Source organism: Marmota flaviventris, chromosome 11, assembly GCF_047511675.1.
Source record: "Marmota flaviventris isolate mMarFla1 chromosome 11, mMarFla1.hap1, whole genome shotgun sequence".
Taxonomy (NCBI): Eukaryota; Metazoa; Chordata; class Mammalia; order Rodentia; family Sciuridae; genus Marmota; species Marmota flaviventris.
Window position 1 is genome coordinate 57,830,577 of NC_092508.1, and position 23,722 is coordinate 57,854,298.

The following is a 23,722-nucleotide window of genomic DNA, read 5'->3' on the forward strand; positions in this document are numbered from 1 at the left end:
TTGTAATACAGAATGGTGTTTTTTATGATAAGCCAAAAACCCAAGGTGCCATTCACATATTTCAGGGAGTTGCCAAACTAGGCCTTGAGGTGGGGGAGTTCATGAACCAATCTTTTGCTTGGCCTCTACCCCATGCAGTAGTGGGCTTGTTGATTGGAATGACACCAGTGGGCTGATAACATGCTGCTCCATTAAACCCTCAGAGGAACACCCAGCCCTCCCTTCTACAGAAGCCTGTTGCAATGCCAGCTGGCAGCAGCTGTCCCAGGCTGCTCCTTGAAGGTGCCTGGGAATGGGGAGACTGCCAGCCAGCCACCCTTGGGAGTCCTGAGTGAGGGGTTCTGGGAGTCTTGGAAATGGTTCAAAACCTGGAGGCTCTGCCTCAGCTCAGGGTTCAGAAGAAGGGCTGGGCTCTGTCCCCACAGTGCTGGCCACTCAGAGCCCTGTAGGACAACCAGCTCCACTCCCATACCAGTAGCCCTCCTGGGGGTGTGGGGAGGCACAGTCCCTCTCCACAGTTGATAGTCGGTCTTGTTTGCCTTGATACAGACATACTGGTTATCAAAACTGTTGAAATGCTTCAAAACTGGTGGGTGAACTATCAGTTGCTTGAGTGCACTCAAGGATCCCTAAGACTTTTCCTGTAATTCCATAATTGAAGTAAGCACTGGCCACAGAACAGGTGCCTGGGACCCTGTTGTAGCATCAGATTGTTCAGTGCCTATGCCTCCTGGTTGTTAAATATTTCTGATATTACACCCCATTTCATCCTGATAAAACAAAACATTGAAAGCATTTTTGTGAGCAAGTAATGAGAAATTTTGATCGGGGTTCAGGAGGACAAAACTGAAACCTGCAATTTTATCCCTGTTTCCCTGATTCTATGATATAGGCCTGTTGATATCCCAGGCTCTTCTTTACTATCTAGAATGAAAGTGGCTATAGCAGTTAGGGTTTCCAAGCAACAAGCAGTGCCCCTGGAAGTGTAATTTCAATTCATGCTTTTAGAGGGCCCAAGTTTGAATTTTGAATTTTACAGGAAAACATCTTCCTCTGTACTCTTTCTGGAAAAGTAGTTATTGTTTCAAACTATGACTTGTTTGCTTCCATAACCCAGTTGGTGACCACTTGCCGAGAGGAGGTGAAAGGTTCATTATAAGCCAGGCTCCAGTAATCCTGATTTATTGGTGCCAAACAGTTGCTTTTTGCAGCTGTGAGGAAGTTTTCAAAGTTGATTTGTTTCTTAGTGGAGCAGCAGTACCATATGGTTAAAAAACAAAACAACAACAACAACAAAAAAAAAACAATCACAAACAGTAAATGCCCACAGGTGGTAGATTCCAGGAGCAAGCAAGAGATCCTTGTCCCCATCCTCAAAGCACCAGATTAAGAACCAGATGGTTCAAGATACACTACATACTTCAGGTTAAGAACCCCTGTGTTATACTTTAATACAGGGGCTCTTAACCTGAAGTCTATGAACTGGATGAGAGAAGTAGTACTTATATATTATCACTAACCCCTCATTGACATTTTGCATTTCCTTTGATTATGAATGTAGCCAACAAACTACAGTAGCATTAGGAACACTTGTAACATTGTCACCAATAGAAATGGTAGATGTTTTATGTCATCATGTGCTAGGCAGCTTATAAGATGGTACCCAATGATCCCCACCTCTTGAAATTCATTCCTTTGTATAACCCCTCTTCCTGATTATGGGCTGGATTTAATGATTTACTTTTGGTGAAGTAAGTATGGCAGAGAAGATGAGATGTCACTTGAGATTTTCTTATAAAAAGACTGCAACTTGAATATGAGGGCTTTCTCTCGCTGTCTTGCTCATTCTGAGGGAAGCCAGCCACCATGTTATAAGCTACCCTGTAGAGAGACCCCCGTGGCATGGAACTGAGGGAAGCATGTGGCTAACAGCCAGTGAGGAACTGACATTTGCCAACGAGCAAGTGAGCCTGGAAGCCGATTCTCCCTTAGTCAAACCTTCAGATGGGAATGTGGCTCCAGCTGACACCTTGATTGCAGTCTGGTAATAGACCAGGAGCTAGAGGGACCCAGACAGGTTGCTCTCAGGTTTCTGATTCACAGAAACTGTGATATAATAAGTGTGTGTTTGTTTAAGCTGCTCAGTTCTGGGTAATTTGTTAGACAATAGTAGATTAACTAATGCATATTATAACTGCCAATATTCCCAAATACTATTTGAGCTCATTTCTGCTTCGGAATTATAGTAATTACTAGACTGACCACAATCTTGTAATTGAATGCATTTAAAGCATAAGGAAGCACATGTGTTTATGTATAACAAAATTGTTTTTAAACCATTTTGATGCCATACATTTCCACTATTGAAGTTTACCAGTTCTTATTTCTTAAGGTCTCCATTCTTTACAGATATTTCATAATTGAAAATCAGTCAGTTTATAAGAAGAACTTTTAGGAGGGCCTTGTGATAGGTGTTGTAATTATCTGTGCCTTGTGAGGTTTATAATTGAAAGTTCATTTCCCAGACTTAGCAGCTCTGGAAGTCTCTGGAAAATTAAAATGAAGATGATCATTTCCTTATAGATAGGGCTAATAACCTAAAATGTCTAACAAATGACAGGCACAGGTGCCAGTCAGCCAGAATAAATGTCAGCCTGAAAACCAAGCAGTGGGTAGCAGTGAATATGAACGTGCTTGTAGGAAAGTGGAAACTCAGGAAGTCAGGATGTGTGCACCCCTGAGCACTCTTGGCTCAAAAAGGGGAACTGCCAGCAGTCCTTCCCTTTCCTTCCTCAGATAGTGTTTCCAGATTTCATCAGTTATACCAATGATAGTTTGTGAGATGATCTCAGGAGACATGTGAATAAACATTCTTTTATTTTAGTCTTTCTTTCTTTCTTTTTTTTTTTTTTTTTTTTTTTTTTTTTGTTGTTGTTGTGGTGCTGGGGTTGGAACCCAGGGCCTTGTGTATATGATGCAAGCACTCTACCAACTGAGCTATATCCCCAGTCCGACACTCTTTATTTAAATGATTATAATATGTGCTAGAAAAACATTACAATACCATGTGAAATTCATGACTTCATGGACACAGTTTCTTAGGATGACCCCAAATTATGTATTTAGATTTGTTTAGCTTAGTTAAATTAAAAATAGGAGTAGATTATAGTCATGTGTCACAGTGTGATGGGGACAGTCTGAGAAATGTGTCATTGGGTGATTTTGTCATAGAATATACTGCATGAACTATGGTGGCACCAAGCAATATAATCTCATGGGACCACTGTTATCTGGATAGTCTCTTGTTCACTTAAATGTCATTGTGCAGTAAATGACTACATCATTTTGGTGGTATGCTGGTACCAGAATTCTGAAGTCAGTTGCAAATATTTGGAGAAGTTTGGGAACCACTGCCTTAGGAAATTCATCAGAAGAACAGACATATAAACACATTCAGAGATAACAAACTCAAGGCTGTGAGAACTAAGTTCAATCAGGTTTTTGTCCAGTTGTTGGGTTACCTGGAAGGCCAGGATTGGAGGAGAGGATTCTCTGTGTCATACCTCCCAGGCTCCAATAACATGTAACACTCCTCTTTCCTCCCTCCCAGAGCATGAGAAGAGGGTAGACAGTGACTTGGGGACACAAAATATCTTTCTTGTTGTTCTCTCATCAGTAAAATTAAATTCCAATTAATTTAACTCCACAAATACCAGGGTCTAAATTTTTTTTTAATTTTTTTATTGTTGGTTGTTCAAAACATTACATAGTTCTTGATATATCGTATTTCACACTTTGATTCAAGTGGGTTATGAACTCCCATTTTTACCCCGTATACAAATTGCAGAATCACATCAGTTACACATCCATTGATTTACATATTGCCATACTAGTGTCTGTTGTATTCTGCTGCCTTTCCTATCCTCTACTATCCCCCCTCCCCTCCCCTCCCCTCCCCTCTTCTCTCTCTACCCCCTCTACTGTCACTCATTTCTCCCCCTTGTATTATTTTCCCCTTTCCCCTCACTTCCTCTTGTATGAAATTTTGTGTAACCCTGAGGGTCTCCTTCCATTTCCATGCAATTTCCCTTCTCTCTCCCTTTCCCTCCCACCTCTCATCCAGTTTAATGTTAATCTTCTTCTCATGCTCTTCGTCCCTACTCTGTTCTTAGTTACTCTCCTTATATCAAAGAAGATATTTGGCATTTTTAATATTAAATATCTCTGTGGGTGCTGGGGTCATAGCTCAGTGGTAAAGTACTTGCCTGACACATGTGAGGCACTGGGTTTGATTCTCAGCACCACATAAAAATAATAAAATGAAGATATTATGTTCATCTACAACTAAAAAATATATATATTTAAAATAAATTCTCTGTGAGTCACTGTCTAATCCTGCACAGTGGAATGCATTGGCTACTTAAAATGTGACCAGGACACATAGAAACAGGCTGCATTGTAAGTGCAAAAGCCACATTGGATTTTGAAAACTTAGTATAAATAGAAGAAAATAAAATATCTCATAGAAATTTTTATTTTAATTAGTGTCAAAATGATATTTTAGATATTTTAGGTTACATAAAATATATTCTTAAAGTTGATCTCACCTGTTTCAAATAACATTTTTAAATGTGGCTACAAAAATATTACAAATTGTATATTTGGCTGGCATTCGATGAACAGTGCTGTTCTACCTATCTGTAGACAAGAGGAAGTTCCCATGTGTGTGGGAGAGAGAGTTGGGGGCAGCTGTAGAATAGTTTTTGCTGGCCTGAAGCTCTGCTTGTTCATCTCTTGATCTCCAGTTTTATATTTCCCCTGGCTTTCCAGACATACCTGATATCTTGCTGGATTTCAAGCTCAGTGTATACAAATCACTTCTATCTGAAAGGTAGAACTTAGAACAATAATAGTTTCTTTTTCAAATAAGTATATCAGCATGCTTTTTCCTCATATTTTCACTCTGGTAACAATGGTTTTTTGCTTCTGTTTGGTTGATTCTTCAACCCATGCTAAAGAAATAACTCCTAGAGCCAGACACCTAGATTCCAGTCCCAAGCCAGATGTGTTACCCAGGTCATTGAACCTTGCTGGGCTTCAGTTGCCATATAGAAACACTGAATCAGTTTACTCAATGACCTCTAAAGTGATTTCCCTTTCTGAAATTCTAAAGCATTTTAAGGCTTCATGAGTTTTGAAGTTGGGGACCACTAATCAGGAGTGTGTGTGCTCTTAAAAATATGAAAGTGGGTCTTCTGAAATATTATTTGGGAACGTGGAGTTTAAATATATGGGTCATTATTCTGACCAATTGAAGGAATCAAATTAAGATAGAGATTTCTGTTGTTGTCTTAGTTTTTTTAAAATGGACACAGTACCTTTATTTTACTTATCTTTATGTGGTGCTGAGGATCTAACCCAGTGCCTCACATGTGGTAGGCAAGCGCTCTACCACTGAGCTACAACTGCTGCCCCAAGATACAGATTTTCTGTTGAAAAAACAGAGCATTTTTAATATGCCCCAAAGGAGCATAAAGCATAGAAGCATGATTTCTAGCATGACATGTCACTTGCCCTATGTATCAAGTGGTAATTGTTCAAACTCTTTGATTCAGTATATCTATAGCTTAATTCTGGTTGTGCCCAAGAATTTGTTTATAAGGATATCAATATCAACATAATTATAAAAGCAAAGAAAGAATTAAATGACTGGCAATAGGAGAAAGTTAAAAGTAAAATTAATAAAAAAGTTTCATGCAGTCATTAAAAATTAACATTTTCAAGGAATGTTTAGTGGCATGAAAGAATAATAAAAGCTATATTTGAAACTACATAAATTATAATCCTAATTTTAAAATACTTTAGACATATTTTAAGACTAGAAGGAAATAGTCTCTAGAAGGAAATAGTCTCAAAAGTTAACAATGTGTATTTCTACCCATAGCTTTACGAGTAATTTATCTTCAATAAATTATTTATTTATATTCACCATTTTCTAGAGAAGCCTATCATTATTTGGGAAAACAATCATTTAAAATGTATGAAATGCCTGTCAGATGCAAAACAGTGTGCTGGGTGCTGAAGGGATGGAAAGATGAGAGGATTCGCTCGACACCTGGCATCTAGCAACACCATTTTGTAAGGGATGCAGATTCACAGAAATACCTATCTGGGGCAATGGGGACCCAGTGTGAAGAAGAAACTCACAATAAGTAGACAAGAGGACACCTTGTCAGACACCTTGCCAGAGCTCACCACTGTGCTGCACTTCAGCACCACCTGACCAATTGAAGGAATGTACTCTTTCAGAGCTGATCCCACCCAGTTTGAGCAGGACACTTGGCATCCTTTCGGCCACACCCTTATCCTGAATCCTAGGCAGGAAGACCTCCAGGGAAGCCATGTTTACCATGTCTGTTCTCATTTTGGGGTCCAAATTCCAGTACCAAAAAAAGAAAAGAAAGAAATTATCTTGTCAGTGAGCTCAGGATAAAATAATATATTATCATGCAAGAATGGTACACGATATTAAAGATAGGATGCCATACAGAGTCATGCATCGCATCACGTGTGACATGACCTCATAAAAATGAGAAGCATGATTTCTAGCGTGGTTGGGGGCAAACCAAGTCTTTCCCTACTTAATATAAGGTTCCTGAAGACTAGAATAGGGTAGAATTTTCTTTGTTGCTTCCAAAGCTCTTAGCAGCTCCTGGCATATGGTAAGCATTAAGTAGTTCTTTAATTAATAAATATACATTAGTAAATAAGATTCATAACAAATGAAGCCAAGAAAAATGCTGATTGTGAGATAACAGGAAAGTAAGAAACAGACCCCCTGTCGGGCCTGCTTAGTAGAGAATGGGCAATACTGAAGACAGGAAGCTCTGGAACAGCACCATAGGGAGCTGCATGCTGGATAGGACCATGGACTCTGGAGCCAAAGCTTTAAGTTCAGATGACCTCTGCCACCTATAAGATGTGTGACCTTGGTCAGGTTATGTAACTTTTCATCACTGTCATATATATCTCATAGAGCTGTTGTGAGATTGGAATGAGTAGACAATACTTGTGGAAGTGCCTAGAACACTCTTAGCACCTAATAAGAGCTCAGTGAATGCTCATTATTGTTGTTATTCTTGGTAGTTAGAATGACTGAAGATGAGGATGCCGTTCAGGAACCTGGAAGTCCCCGGAGATGGAAGCCCTCCTCTCCCCGGCCCCAGTTCTACTGACGCACTGGTTCAGCTGCTGCTTTTTGTCTTCTGCTTTTCCAGTGTCCTTCTCCATGGTTCTCAGTTTGTGTGTCTCAGACAAGGAGGGACTAGACTTGGAGTGGGTTCCTTTTTTCTTCTTTGATCAGAGATTTCAGGCCAGGACCACTCCAGCCTGATCACTGGCCATTCTGGGCATGGGCCTGTTCTTGTCCAGATGGCCATGGCTGGGTGGACCCACTACAGTGCAGATGAAGAGAGTTGTTGTAAATAAGGAATTTTAAATTGTTCTGAAATGAGGATTTGTAGAATGAAAGAGAAAGGTTATAAAGGACTTAAAACTCTGCTGAAGAGACAGATGATCTTTGGTGTTTTCCCCCTAGCATACTGATTCATTTTCTAAGGTTCATTAGTTATTGTTTAAATCCACAAAGGAAATGATGTGACTCAGAACTGTGGAAATGAAAGGAAACCTCAGAGGCCTTTATTGAACCCCTGCCTTTCTAGGCCTTGCCCTTTCCACCTCTGTGTCAGTTCACCTTACAGCCTGACTCTTTGTTTAATTTTTCAAGTGCTCGGACCAGCCAAGAAAACATAATGTGGTATTCATACCATATAGAGAGAAATACCGGCGGGCCTTCTCATAATGTTCTGTAGTTGAGTGAAACCTGTGGGAAAGGTTTAGGGGGACACTAACACCATGTGTGCAAGTTACCACAGACCACACTGCTACTGTCTCCCACCATGCTGGGGACCCACAACTTTCCACCACTCCCTTTGGCTTCAAGGTGATCAGAACAATGTTTTACTTCCAGAAAGTCAACCGGTTGCCACTTTAGACTCCACGAGCACTTGAGTCACATCTGCTAGAAATGACTGCCTGCTCTGGTGCCTGTAGCTCATTCTGTGCAAACAGCAGGGAACAGACAGGTAAGCAGTAAGGAGGTGCGCTCTAAAGACTTCAGAAGATCACTGTTCCTTTTTGGGCCATCGCTCTTTTCCAGATGTCTGTGATTTGCCATTTCTCCTAGCCAAAGAATAGCTCTGGAAACCCTGGACACAAAGCATTCTATCCCCTATTACTCAACGTTTTTTCCAGAGCAACCTAAAAGGTTATATTGGGTTTTACGAGCTGCGCAGGATTTCTGACGGGTGTACCACCTAGAAAGATGAACTTTGGAAACTGCAGGCTTGGAACAGCTTTTGTGAGTCCACCTACGAGCAGGAGAATGAGTGGAGACAAAAATCTCTGCTTCCTGTACCCCAGTTGAATATTATGGCCAACCCCCGAAAAAGGGAAAATGTCATTTAAAGTGTTATAATTGTCCCCACATGTGATCTGTGCCCTTTGAACTATAGCTCGCTACTCAAGATGAAAGTTAGTGACACAAGCTTCAGATGTTAAAGATTAATCATTCTTTCCTTTTTCCTCTAAAAATGAAAATAAGATAAATGGGTCATCGGCTATGAGGTGAATTTCCTTGAATGAGCAAAACCAAAGGGCTCTTATCCCCATTAGGAATAAACACTTCAAAATAGCAATACAAACTGGTCGCCTGTGGCCCAGACCTATAATCGCAGTGATCTGGGAGGTTAAGGCACAGGATCATAAGTCTGAGGCCAGTCTTAGCAACTTAGTGAGATCCTGTCTCAAAAAGAGTTGAGGTTATAGATCAGTGGTAAAGTACCCTTGGGTTCAATCCCCAGTACCAAAAAAAGCAACACAAAACCAGGATTGGAGGGTGGGGGGAGCAACCAATTTAAAGACTTTTGCTGACACAGATCTTCTCAAATAAATGTTATTTGAAAATTTTTTTTTTAATTTTATTAGGCTCATTTTTAAAAAAATTTGGTGGCAGTGACCATCTGTTATCCCAGAAAAGTAACTGCTTTTACAGAAAATTTGGATTTTTCAAAACCAAATAAATGTTATTTTGTGTGTTTACTTAATTTGAAGACTATTTTCAAATGAACAAGAATTGAAAATTCAGTATTGGTCATTTTAAAGATGGTAGATGTATTTCAGCCCAAGCTTGACAAAAGGAATAGGTAATTTAGGAACCACCCACCTTAGCTTTTCAAAGACAATACAGTAGAGGGAGGACCCATGGAAAGGCCTCAGCAAGGGAGATATCATGTTTTTCTGATCTAGCATTGGCTTCAGGAATTGATGTCAAAGTTCATTTGCCTGTCTCCTAGAGGGTAAGGCAGTCAGGAGCCCACCTGTCCCATGGACAAAGCAGGGAAGCCCTTTTCATTACACATGATTCCATTGGATGGAATATCTCCTCTTATTCTATCCTGACCTCGAGATGAATAACCCTGCCCTAGCATCCCTTTTGGCACAGAACAAAATCACTGGATAAACACTGACCTTCAGTTTTCCTGCATATGTGTAGCCATGGCCAAGGTAAACTGGTCTCTTGGGTTTATTTTGAGCTGAAATTAGCTGAGCTGTTTGTTTCCTCAGAGCCATGCACAGATGCATTTTGAACTATCTTTGTGTTTGAGGGCTTTTTTTTTTTTTTTTTTCCTGGTATCAGCATACCACTTCCTCCAAGTCATTACTTTGAACAGTTTTTCAGAGGGAAATACTCCTGCCATCACTTCCAAGCAAAGTGATAATTGAGGAATGGCAGTACAACTTTACTGTGTACTTCATGTTTGGAGGTGAGTTCATGGAATGATCGCTTTTCCATTTATTTTTGTAATAGGGTGGGCTGTCTTCATCTGAGCTCAGCAGTAGAAAACTGCACTTTGTAAGTATCAGGCATTGGTTCCCTGTTTGAATGATGCTCAGAGGTTAGGCTAAAACAATGTCCTCAGGTGATCCTTTCCTGCTCTTTTTGAGAATTTCATGGAATTCTTTTGAATATGGATTTCTACATAATGTTTCAGGTTCTCTGGTCCTGACAAACTTTAGAGGATGCAAGTTTAAGTAAAACTATTCTTCACTTTCCTATTGTTGTGTTTTAAATACTTTTTATCAGTGAACTACCATTGGATACTTTTAAGTGTTGATATACAAATGTAAATAGTGCTTTTATTAAGGTGTTTTGTAAATATCTCCTTTTCCATAAATTCATAAATCTCTTTTGCCATTAAAATAGTAGTATATTATAGTATCTCAGAGTAAATTCTAACCATTTATATATTTTTATACTTATGTTAGGTAGAACTAGAGATTTATTTTTTCAAATATTTTTTTAGTTGTTGATAGACCTTTATTTTTTTTACTTACATGTGGAGATGAGAATTGAATGCAGTGCCTCCCACATGCCGGGCAAGTGTGCTACCACTGAGCCCCAGCCCCAGCCCAGAGATTTAAAGCATAATAAGCTTAGAGTGATTGTTATATTCTCAGAGTTATGCATTAAAACTGATTTGATTCCTATCAAGTTCTGATTTTATATTTTTAAGGATATAATTGCTTATTTTGTGTAGGAGGAAGAAAGAGTCACCCTTAAGTAAAATGACTGAGGAGCTGACCAAGTCCTGTCATGGACTTGAATTTTGAAAAAGCTGAACTTCTGGCAAAGTGGTAGCAGGTATCATTCACTTCCCTGAGCAACATATTGAACATATTGAATGTTGTTTTGGAGAATTTTAGAATAAAATCACATAATACTTTAATTTTTTAAGAGAGAGAGAGAATTTTTCAATATTTATTTTTTTAGTTTTCGGTGGACACAACATCTTTATTTTTTATTTTTATGTGGTGCTGAGGATCAAACCCAGTGCCCTGCATATGCCAGGCGAGCGCGCTACCGCTTGAGCCACATCCCCAGCCCACATAATACTTTTAAAAGGTTTTTAACACTGCATTTTAAAGACTGATTATACACAGATAATGCTCTTTTTTTTTCTTTTCTTTCTTTCTTTCTTTTTTTTTTTTTGGTGTAGGGGATTGAACCCAGAGGCATTTTACTACTGAGTCACATCCCCAGCCCTTTTAAAGACAGGATCTCACTGAGTTGCTTAGGGCCTCACTAAGTTGCTCAAGCTGACTTTGAACTTGTGATCTTCCTGCTTCAGCCTCCTGAGCGCTGGGATTACAGGCCTGTGCCACCGCACCCAGTGATAGTGGTCTTTAATGGATCTAGAGTAATATATATGTTGTTTTTATTCATTACTTGAGTTTCTACACGTTGCTTTTGCCATTACTGTTTTTGAGGTACTCTCATCTTTGTGAATCTCTTGGCATGTCTGAGGAATTCTTATCTATATTTTCAAGATCTTGAGGTTGGGGTTGGGGAAAGCCATAGAAGAACACTTTATCTCAAGATTTGTGCCGTTAGAGGTTAAAGAAAAATGTGGTGGACAGTGCTTGTGAGGAGTATTAGATATGTGCTTCTGCAGGTGTTTTGAATTCAGGAGGAGTCAACTGTGAATGAATAGGACGCTCTGTGTGCAGAAACCTTTGTACTTTGGAAAATGAAATTTCCCGTTGATCTTCACACTGGTTTTCCATGAATGCCCCTCTAATAAGAGCTGGAGATGCTGAGTGTTTTCTGTGTGGTGTTCAGTTTTCCAAAGCTGTATTCAGCTCTTGGCACTGGTATCTTTCACGTCACAGTGCCATCTTCTTGTGGTAGCTGAACTTGGGCATAATGATAGGAATCCAGGTTTTGTTTTCTCACTTACTCAGAGAAACCAGATCTGGTCTCAAGGCCTGTTTCCTCTCAGTTCATTATGTGCCACCTCTGGAAACTTTCATAGATGATCACTGCTCTCTTTGTTTAGTCCTCAGCCACTAGAATAAAGCAGCCTTGAAAATAAGCATTATCTTCCATATTCCCCAATTGGATGAGACTTCCCCAAAGGGCCTTTGGACAGTCTCTAAGTAAACTGAAGAGAAGTTCTCTCTTTGCAGTATAAGATTTTGGGATGAGTGGCTCCCCATTCCTCTATCAGACCTTTAACTTACCTACTTACTGATTGACCACAGCCATCTTCAGGTGAAATGAGGATAAGCCAGTGAGCATAAAATCAATACCATAGTTTGTGGGCATTTTCCCCCAAATTTTATGTTCATCAAGTCTAGTGATATTTGGAATTGCACAAAAAAGCAGAGGAATTAGTGAAATTGGGCCCATGACAAATTGAATGGATCATTTATAAATAGGACTAAGTGTATTTGAGAACTCGTTGTAGATAAATGATATAAATGGAGTTTGAAATTATCCGTTCTTAATGTTTATCAAATATCAAATAGAAAAAATTCTTCAATTATCCCTCTGTAAACAAAAATAGCCACTTCTTTGCCTTGTCTCTCAGTCTTGCCCTCCTTCCCTAGCCAGTGCATTTCTTTCTTTACCAAGTGGCACTAATTGAGAAGTTAAGCTCACTTAACCATAGGAATGCTAACTGATGTTGTTTATTGTTAGAATATGCCAGGCACTCTACCCCAAAGCATCTGCCTAATTTAGATATATTGAACACCTTCTAAGACCAGGTGCAAGAACTGTGGAAAGTGAGGGTCATTCCTGTCGTAAGTTTTGACTTGGGAAGAGCCAGATGGAAAGTAGGTCAGAGGATGTCATAAAAGTTCAGGTCCTCTGTCAGTCATTGTGTACATCACTAGAGTCGCTTTGAATGACCAATACTCAGAAAGAGGTTTTGATTGCCAGGTTTTCAACCATTTAAAAAAAAATCTAATTTAGATTTTACTTTTTCCAAAATAGTGCATAATGGCTAATGAAGGTGATGAAGCTAACGGAAGTTTGGCTACTTGTTAGGTCAGCATGAATTACTCCTTGGTTCCTGGGAAGTTTAGTCTTGTGAAAGATAGAATAAGATGACTCAGGGTCATACGGCTGCTTCCTGTCTGCACGTGTGTAACATAAACCCAGGCATTCCTGCCTTTGTCTTTGAGCAGGAAGAGCTTCAGTGAGATGTGCCTAGAAGTCCCACACCCTCTCCCAACAGGGCATGGAAATATTTCTCATACTTCACAACACTAGCCATAGCTGAACATCAAAAGTGGCCCTTGACTTAAGAACATTTGCTTAAGAACTCACAGAAATGGTCACTGCTCTCCACTCAATTCCCAATAATTAAAAACATTTCATTTGTTTTTGAAAAATCATGGAGCAGTCTTGCAGTGTAGCTCAGAGGTAGAGCACTTGCTTATCATGCATGAGGTCCTGGGTCTGATCCCCAGCTCTAAAAAAAAGAAATCATGGAGCTTTTAGGTAACCTTTTGGTTCAAATGGGAGGAAAAAAAATCTAAGGGACATGAGTATAACTCAGCTGTAGAGCACTTCCCTAGCATGTGCAATGCCCTGAGTTCAATCCCCAGGACAACAAAAAAGAAAAAAAAGATCCAGTTAATATTTCATTAATTAAAATATGTTAATAACAGAGGATATAATAAATTATGAAATATTGTCAACTGTACTAATAAAAAAATGAAAATTAAAATAGCCTATACATATAGCTTTTCACTTATCAAAGATTTTGAAAAGTGATAATAGTACATATTGAAAAGAAATGGGTACTGGTGCCACTGTAGTAGCTAATACCACAAGAAAGCAGTTTAAAAGTATGTGTCCAGATTCTAAAAGCAAACAAACAAACAAAACTCTGTTCCTGTCATTGTATTATAATAAATTTACCCTAAGGAAATAACCTAAAATTATTGTTAGACTTCAGACATCTAAATACACATATATTAATTATAGTAGAATTTATAATAATGAATCTGGGTGTTATTTTAATGTCTAAAAAATTTAAACGTTACAGATAATAGAACACCTGTAAAATGAAATATTCAACTACTAAAGTTATTTTAAGAGAATATTAATATGGGGAAATGTGAAGGACACATAAAAACAGCATCTGATCCCATTTGAAATACACAGAGAGAGGACTGGGGGAAGGCTAGCTCAGGGGTAAAGCACTGGCCCAGCATGCATAAGGACCTGGGTTTGATCTCAGCACTGCAAAAAAAAAAAAAAAATCAAACAAAATAAAATTTATAAAAACAAAACTGAGAGGGAAAAAGTATTAGAAGGAAATTCTAAAACATTAACTATATTGTACCTATCTCAAGCCAAGTATCTTATTTCAATAAAATTAGCATCATTTGGTTACACACCTCCCCTCTCTTTTGTGATAAAAGACAACTTGATTTCCTTCTGGTGGCTCAATGACATCATCTTATCCCAGGAAGGAGAATTATGATCTGGAGGTAAAAGCATTTGGGTCAGGAGTGCCTCAGGGTCAGTCCCCAGTGAGGTCCAAAGAGTTCAGAGTTGTTCAGGGTAGTGGGGAGAAGCCCAGGCTGGGGACCACAAAATATGAATGAGTCCTTCCTTCTCCCACCTCTTCCCATAGAGGTAATAGACCTGAAACTGAAATTTTAGTTTAGTCACATTATAAATTAATTAGACTTTTGTGGGCTGGTCTAGCAGTATACCATCAAGTATGTTTGTAAGTATGAAAACCATTGAAATGGAAATTAAAATAGTCATGTGTTCAGTTTTCATATAGAAATGAGTAATTCCCAAAGGACGATTGACCACTGTACATTTTTTTCTGAGTTGGCCTGCATTAGCCCTATGGCAGCGTCCTTGGTAAGGTTGTTCTATAAAAGATAAATATAAACTGAACCAAAATGGACACCTGCTCTCCACACATGGGGAATGAATTTATTTAATTTCCATCATGCCATCAGCTTGAATATGAAGGCAAACTCCTTGAGTGTGGAGAGTTTTGTTTGTTTGATTACTGTAATATCCCCTAAATCTAAAAACGTTCTGGGCACCTGATAGATGCTCCATTTTTGTTAAATGACCGCTGTGCTCAAGAGCCCTCGCACAGTTGCTCACTGGTTAACAGGGCAGTTACAGCCATGCAGGGAGGGTGAGCAGAGTAATAGATCATACTACCTACATCACTCTAATTCCAGAAAGGAAACTACAGCTTTGTGTGTTGTTCTTTTGGGCTAGAGAAGAAGATCAGGAGAGTGAGTATAGAATCAGGTCAAGGGAAGAAAGCAGGGATGGCAGGGACCTCAGGGTTGGAGAAGTTAATCTGAAGAAGGAATTGGAAATAGAAGCCATGGTCGGGGACCATGTTGTGGACCCCGGTGGAGGTTACAGCAGGTTATTCTGACACCTTGGCCTTGGCCATGATGCTCAGGTAGTCTTGCCAGGACACAACTGCCACCCAAAAGCCAAGAGTAGCACCTAGGTGGGGTTTTAATTGTTGTTTCATATTGTTTTGTTTTTTATTTATTTAGTGGGGGGCTGGTGTTGGCAGGGAGAGACTATTTTGACTTTTTTTCTGTCTCTGTCCATTTCTCCTCCTGTGGGTGTCCTACAAAACATACACCACATGTGGTTTTTATACCTCAAGTCTTGGTGGTTTGTTATTCTCAAACTAGTCAATATTTAAGTGTAGTCATGGAGCTGCTTTTTACATAAGCCACCAACTGATCATTCTGTTGGAATGAATCTGAAGCAGGCAGAATGGTCCAAGACTTTGGCTTAAGCAGCTCCGTGTTTCAGGGAAGGAGTCATTTGGTCAGTACTAAGCAAAAAACAACAACAAAAAATACCCACGCAAAATGGTGGAGCTGATCACTTTGTGATTGCACCTTTTCTGATCTCTACATGCATGTTTGGAAGCAGAAAGCATTTTCCAGGATCTTTCCTGTGGTCGGATAGGGTACTGACCCCATTAGAGACAACCTGGAAGTGTTTTTCCAACAATCTGTTTTCCCAGTCAGTCATTTGGAGAATCCGGAGCAGCCAATGGCAAGGCGGGGCAGTTGTTGGAGGGAATCTGGGGTCATTTGGGTAGAACAAATTCTGTTTTGGCTGAGCCACTGAGAAAAGCAATCTGCTAAGACACAGGAGAAAAAAAGTACACAGGCCTCTGAACACCTCTGGGAACAAATGGGAAATATCTCCCAGGACTGGAGGTGAGCAGCTGTGGGGATCCCAGCTCTCTCCACTTCCCACAACTGGATGAGCAGGTACCCAAACCGCACTAAGGAGGCCCAACATCCCCAGAACCATCAGAAGCTGTGATTCCCAGCCTCATCTGATCCAGTGGCCACTTTTAATACAATTTTCTAATCTTCCTCCACAATTCTCAGTGAACTTCATAAATGATGTGGTCTGACCTAATTTCCAAAATAAAAATCACTGCAATCTTAATTTTAAAGAAATAAAATAAAAGCAGCTTTTTAATAAAATAAGTTCAATTGAGAAGTGATCAGGCACAGTTCATTAAAAAACAAAACAGAGTAAGTTGTCAGGTATTTGCATCTATACACAGAGTCACTGTGAATGTGGCTACTACCACTGCGGATTAACTCTTATTAGAGGCTTAAATACCACAATTGACAATGTCCTTGGGCACATGATTTTCCAAAAAGGATGAATAACTCTTGGTAAACATCTTGTCAACCTTAAAAAAAAAAAAAAAAAAAAGCAAAACAAAACAACAAGATTCTCTGAAAAATACCATATTCATTTGGGAATATGAGAGCCCTGCCTTGGGAAAACACCCACCATAGTAAACTGTGGGAGGATTCAAAGGAGTTGAGGTAAGGAGAAATTTTCTAAAAGCAAAAATGAGGATTTACATCAGATATTTTGAAACAATAACCTTTGGCCACAGTGATGTTGGCCACAAGAGTGGTGTCAGTCAAGGGTGAATGAACAATTGCTGGGCAGACATCCTTACAGAAGTCCTTTTGGTTATAAGGTAGGTGGGTGGTGGCCTCTGTGTGAGCTCATGGTTCTGGCCAAGACTTTGTGGTTAGTTACTATCGGGCAATCACGTGTAATAACCCTTCCTCCAGAAAATCCTGGCTTTATTTACTTTCGTTGTTATTAGAGCTGACATAGTAACTTCATTTTGATTCTGACAACTTTCACAATCCAAATAAAAGTAATTTCATTAATAGGACATTTGCATTACTGGGAAATTAAAGGAATAAATGCACTAATACAATACAGATGTTCCCAGTCTTACTTATGATGATCCATTGTAAGTCAAGGAGTATCTATCTGTAATCACTTTGAGTTTATATATCAACTGGAGTCAAGTTCTAGGCTCAGATAACTCTAAACAGTTTCTTCACCTACATCAGTGTCCACCCAGACCTTTGACGATCATGTGGGACAATATTTTACTGAATGAGACAGTCTGGTATAATACAATTCGAATCTTCTGAATCCCAGAAAAGCCTCCCTTTATTGTGACACCCACAAATTCTCTTCCTTTCCTGTTCATGCACAGAACAGTTGGGACTGCCTCTCACAGGCAGCGTCACCAGCCAAGTCTGGCCCCTGTGCAATCGGAGGGCCCCAAGGGGAATCTCCAGTCCCTGAGCATTTCCTGCGGTGTTCAGGCAGGTGATGTCAGGCCGGAAGGTGCAGAGCTGTACCGACCCTTGTTTCCTGAGAGCCTAGGGAGGTTTTCAAGATCCTGTGATTTCTCTCTCCCAGAAAGAGATACAGAGTAACCACGGGGCTGAAGTCTGAATAAGGACCTAGATGGCCATTGTCCCCAACCTAGAAATAATTGTAAAGATCCTCCACTTGCTTTCAAACCTAATGATAGACAACCAACAGGAACACACTACTTTCTGCATGCCAGTACCTTCTCCCAGTGTGTGTGCACTAGAATGTACATGGCGGGATGTGAGAAGGGACTTTCCATCTTTTGCCCCTTGGGTTGTAAAGAAATCACTCCTTGTATTTCACAGGGTTTTCCCCTGGGGGCCATTTGTATTGGACATTGGTGACCAAATGGGAAATTTTTGCAGTTTAATTATAGTACCTATGACAAGACTGCCTTCGATAGAAATATGAAGGGTCTTTTTACATGTGAAAAGCATTTTTCCCTTAAGAAATGAAGTGTGTGATGTTCTAAACTTCAGAATTTCTGTGTTTGCTTTGTGGTTTGTTTTTTATGGTTGGTTGGTTTGTTTGGGGTTTTTTTTGGGGGGTGGGGGAATGGTAATGGGGATTGAATTCAGGGACACTCAACCACTGAGTCACATCCCCAGACCTATTTTGTATTTTATTTAACAACTCAGGCTCTATCACTGAGTTGCTTAGCATTATCCTTTGCTAAGGCTGGCTTTGAACTCGAGATCCTCCTTCCTCAGCCTCCTGAGCAGCTGGGATTTACAGGTGTGTGACAGTGTGTCTGGCTTGTATTTGCTTTGTTTTATTTTGTTTTTCATCTTCTGTTTTTGCTGAGCATGCACTGCCACATAGTATGGAGAGGCAAGACTCCCACTGCATCCTTGGCACCTAGAGTATTGGGCATTGGGTGCTCCAGAGACAGAGAAACATGTTTGTTGAGTTGGAGTATGTGAACCCATTTCAGGAACATTCTTTCTAGATAGTCCTGGGGCCTTTTTTCCAACCCTGAGTTGGTTCCCCTTTTATCCTTCCAAGCTAGTCACCTCATCACTTTCTGGTTTAAGTAAGAGACCTTGTCCTATCCCTGACACTGGAAAATAACCTTGCTTAGAAAGATAGTTGCCAATGTATTGGCAGGTCTCCCTTATGGGGTGTTGAGTGGCGGTCCTGGTATTACCACAGGTTAGGAGAAGCAAAAGCCTCCCCAGGTCTTTTGGGGGAGCAAACCCAGCACATTTCTGCTTTGCCTGGGCACCTCTCTGTCTAGAACCCAGTGTGTGGCAGCAAAATCATAATCCCAGGTTAAGAGAAGGATGAAACTCAACATGAAATGGAAGCTTTTAAAATTCATTTACACATCTCTCTCGAGCACCGTAATATGTCAGATACTGTTCTATCAGCAGCTGGGAGACAGCAGCAAACGAGACAAGATCCCTGGCCTCAGGTAGCTGCCTCTCCAGTGGAAAAGCGGATCATGTACAAATAGTGGCGGACCCAGATGGAGTGAAGGAGCAGGCTGTGTGGACAACCAAGAGAAAAGTGTCCTTGGGAGAGGGAACAGCAAGTGCAATTGCCTGAAGATAGAGGAAAAGGGGAGAAGGGCAGGAAAGGACAGGGAATAGAGGACTGGCTCTTGCCAGAAATGGCATTCATTGCAGACTTCGCTTGGTATAAAATGGAAAGCCACTGAGGCTTTGGAGTCCATGAATTTCTTTTGAGCCTCTATTTTCAAACTTTTATATGCTACAGTAAGTATCTCTTGGCCGAGGATTCATATATTGTAGTGGGATTGCTAGCACTAATACTCCAGGAAGAAGCAGCCAGTATAACTTCAATCCTGCTGGCCACAAGCCCAGGAATACTCAGCCAATGTCCTGAATGGCTCCAAGCCACTCTCCTTAAGAACTTACAGCTATGGCTCAGAGTTGTCTCTGGACAGAACAAGACTATCCCAGGACTGACACTGATGGGGTATCTGCTGAGTGCCATCTGGGCATCTTGCCAGAGAGAAAGATGAGCCCACGCCCATCAGGCCTGTACTGTCTAGCGTCATTTTAGCCAGTATGGTAGCAGCTCTGAAGCACTTACAATGCCATCAGTAAGAAAATACACACATTTCTGTGTAATAAGAATTGTAATGCATTCCGCTGTCTTGTATTTAAAAAAATAAAATCAATAAGAAATTGTTAAAAATTAAATTAAATTAAAAGAAGAAAAAGAAAATAAACACATTTCTGAAGACTGTATTGATAAAAAGGATGTAAAAATACCTAACTAATAATTGTTTAAAAAAATTCTTGGTACATTCAGTAGTACTCTTTTTGAAATCCTATATTAAATAAAAGATATGGCTACACTTTCACCTATTTCTTTCTACTCTTTGTAACGTGGCTAGCATAGAGTCAAGAATTGCACAGGTGGCTCAAATTATATTTCTATTGGATAGTCCTAATGCAAAAGGAGGGTTGTTTTCTCTCATTCCTTGGTTGGATGGTTGGAATTTTTATTTTTACTTTTTTTGTTCCTACTCTTAATTGGTCTACAGTCTAGAGAGTTTAATCCTTTTCTGGGAAGAGCTACTTGAGTTCTGGGGGGAGAGGCTTCCATCTCTATCCCAATTCATCCAACAATGCAAAGAAGGTTTTTGAGAAGTACAAGGTAACTAACTCCCAGGTCTGAGCAAGTTTCCAATTGAGAGAGCACACCTCTTCCACAGCCTCTAGTGGATGGAGAAGGGAATGAGCCACAGTCCTTGTTTGTTTGATTTTTTTTTTTTAAGCTTTATCATTATGGAAACATTTCAAGTGCCTAGGAAGAGTCGACAGAATGGTAAACTGAACTGCATGTACCCCTCACCCAGCTTTGAAGATGATCATCTCATGACTGCTTTTGTTTCATTTGCACCTCCACCCACTTCCCCCCCTTTTCCATATTACTTTGAAGCAAACATCAAGTCACTTCATCCACAAATATCTCGGTGTGACTATCTAAAAATGAAGGACCCTTTGTAAAATATAACATAACTGCAGTAGCATCATTATTACCTAAAACATAGTAATAATGTTGCTCAATATTCAATTTGATTTTCAAATTTCTAGTTGCCTTGTGTTTCTCTAGTTTATTTGAATCAGGACCACGTGATGTCCACATGTTGCATTGCTTGCTCTGCCTTTTCAGCCAGCTCCCCATGAGCACGTGCTGCGCTGGCTTTCTCCCAGGCTTCCACGTGTTAATAATGTGGCGATGACACTACCAGTCCTGTCCCCACACATCTTAGAATAAGGTTCATTGCATCTCCTTGGTTCAGAAGTAGCCATGCATTCCTCTCTGAACCAGCCACCGTAGCCAGAGAACTCCAAGGCTGGGCTTAACCACAGCTGCTCACTTTGCATTCCTGGAGTCAGAGTAGAGTTAGCCCAGCGGAGGCCAGGAGAGCAGAGTACAAGGTCAGTGGACCTCTTCCCAAATCTGAATTTGTTACTGTCACTTAGGAGGATGGATACTGGACAACCCAGAAGCAACAAATACATATATACTGTTTATCCAGGACTCACACACATATCTTTCCTATACATACAGGCTCAGAAATAGGTAATACATTGCACTCACCATTTTTCCCCCACAAAAGAGAGACAGCTAATGCAGGTGCAAGCCTCACTCCAGTCCGGAGTCTTCATTTTATAATTCACTCCTTGTTCATGAGATGGATCCCAATGTCTCAGTGAACTGTCCTTTTTTCCCCAGATGAAAGAACATAACAGTATATTTGGAGAGACAGTGAGGAATCAGACTTCCATGTTCCAAACTTGTTTTCTGATGTAATTCTTACCTCCTTGCCCTATCTAATAGGAAAATTTGGGTTTTCCATCCCATACACCTCCAGATTATTTGATTCTCACCCATTTGTTAATAAAACTGTATTTCCCCCCACTGTGCACTCAGTCAGTCTTCAGCCTAAGTTTCTCTCTTTCCTGTGGATCTTCCTAGAGGATATTCCCAACATCCCAAGTGTTTTCTGTTGAATCCTTTAAGGATGTGCTTATGGTATTAGACCAAGGATTCAATAGGTGGCAGCATAGCTAGCAGTTTTGCTGTCATATAACAAGGATTGCCACCTTCTAGCCCAGAAGAACCAACACTATAGTTGTCTCCCAACCATAAGCCAGCTAATTGCATATTTTAGGATTAGTTATGTCCAATACTCACTTCTAGTACCAGCTCCTTCATCACTTAAGATTCTAGTGATAGAAAGCCTGGCTGTGCTTGCTTAAGCAAAATGGAGAATTTATTTGCTCATGTAAATTTAAAAGTCTAGAAATAGGGCTAGCTCCAGGTATAGGTAGGTTCAGGGCTCAACCAGCAACATCAGCACTTGGTTCTTCTCCATCCCAGTTTTCTGTCATATTGGTCTCAGTTTCAAACCCAATGTGGTCAAAGGATGAGTGTGGCAGGTCTCACCTCCTCACAGATCTGAGTCCAGACTCGTCCCTCAGGAAGTGTACTCACCTCTGGCCACAAGTTTCCTTGATCCTGATGACATCACAGGCTATCACCACCAAAAAAAAAAAAAAAAAGTCTATAGGACCATGTAAATGTAAGACTTTGGTTAACCAGCCTGAATCACATGCTTTCCCTATATCTGCATGGGAGTGAATGCCTCTGAAGTCACGTAAACTGAAAGGGAGGAGTCTACACAAAATAAAAGGAAAAAGAGGGAATGGCTGCTAAGCACCAAAATATAATGATCAAATATATTGTACATTTTTCCCCAAGTAATATTATACCAGTTTATATTAACAGGTCCTGGAATACTACAAAAGTTGGTTTTAATTTAATTTTTAAATTTATAGTTTTAAATAATCAACCCTTTCTTTATTTAACAAAACTGATCACTGTGTGGAGCAAAGGATTATTCCTTTAATGCCTGCTTTTTAAAATCACACAATTCCCTCATTTTAAGTCTTTTTCCCCCCCAGTGCTTAGGGCCTCAAGCATGCTAGGCAAGCACCCTACTACTGAGCTCCACTTCCAGCCCCCATACTTTAACATTTTGAAAGTAGATTTCTCCTATAATAGACACATACATTTAATCTAGTAGTGCTTCTTTTTTCCCCAGAAAAGATATCAGAGGGGCATTTAGCTATTAAAGAAGGTGTTTTTTAATAAGGAAATATAGGCTTGTAAACATCTTTGTACTGTCAGGGTAAAACTACTACAGTATAGGAAACAGTACTCGATGAGAATTACTGAAAAAAAAAAAAAAAACCCTGATGTTCATATTTTATACAGGTCACTGTGGGACTGATTCAGTAGGTGTTGGTTTGGGGTCACTACAGAGGGGGGTTGGTTATGATTCTTTACTACTTTTCTGAGACTGGTGAGACCTACATTTTTGTTTTATAATCTTCTGTCTGCCCTGGTTTTTTTAAAATAGATTAATATGGAATATTTTTTACCTAATTGACCCAAGAGCGTATTGATGATTATTTTACTCTATCCCAAGCTCGGACTGATCTGTGTATTGAATGGGGAAAATGTAGGCAACTAAATTTCCCCTTTAAGTTCAGATTTGTGATTGTCTTTATTTACCACTCTTGTAAGCCTTTGATCATAACAGCCACAATGGCACAACTACTACCTTTATCTTTTTCCCTCTGCGTGACACCTTTTCTCTCTACCCCTCTTCCTTCTGCCACTTCTTGTGCTTATGGAAAGGAGTTAGGTTTAATCGCCTTCTGCCTTTAATGTGAGGCTTAAGGCTGCAGTGGCCCTGGACTGAGGGCCATTTCTTTTCCTCATCTGTACATGATAGTGCGGACTTTGACCTCTACTGTCTCCTTCAGCCTTAAAATTCCTCCTTTTTTTTTTAATCATTTGTTCTTTTTAGTTATGTATGACAGTATAGTTTATTTTGACATATTTATACAAACATGGAGTATATCTTATTCTACTTAGGATCCCAGTCTTGTGGCTGTACACGATTTGATATTCACTGTGATGTATTCATGTATGTACATAGGAAAGTTATGTCAGATTCATTCCACAGTTTTTCCTATTCCTATTTCCCCTTGCCTTCATTCCCCTTTGTCTAATCCATTGAACTTTTATTCTTCCCCT

At 39.9% G+C, this 23,722-nt stretch overlaps 1 protein-coding gene across 4 annotated transcripts in view; it reads left to right on the forward strand.

Annotated features, from left to right (window-relative positions):
• Wipf1 (WAS/WASL interacting protein family member 1) overlaps positions 1 to 23,722 on the forward strand; it is a 116,724-nt gene that overhangs the window by 51,456 nt on the left and 41,546 nt on the right. The window contains exon 2 of one of the 4 annotated variants that reach the window (XM_027946145.2): positions 8,030 to 8,144. The exons of the other annotated variants lie outside the window; for them this stretch is intronic. The gene's annotated coding sequence lies outside the window, so the exon portion shown is untranslated. The remainder of the gene's footprint in view (positions 1 to 8,029; positions 8,145 to 23,722) is intronic. 4 annotated transcript variants of the gene reach the window in all.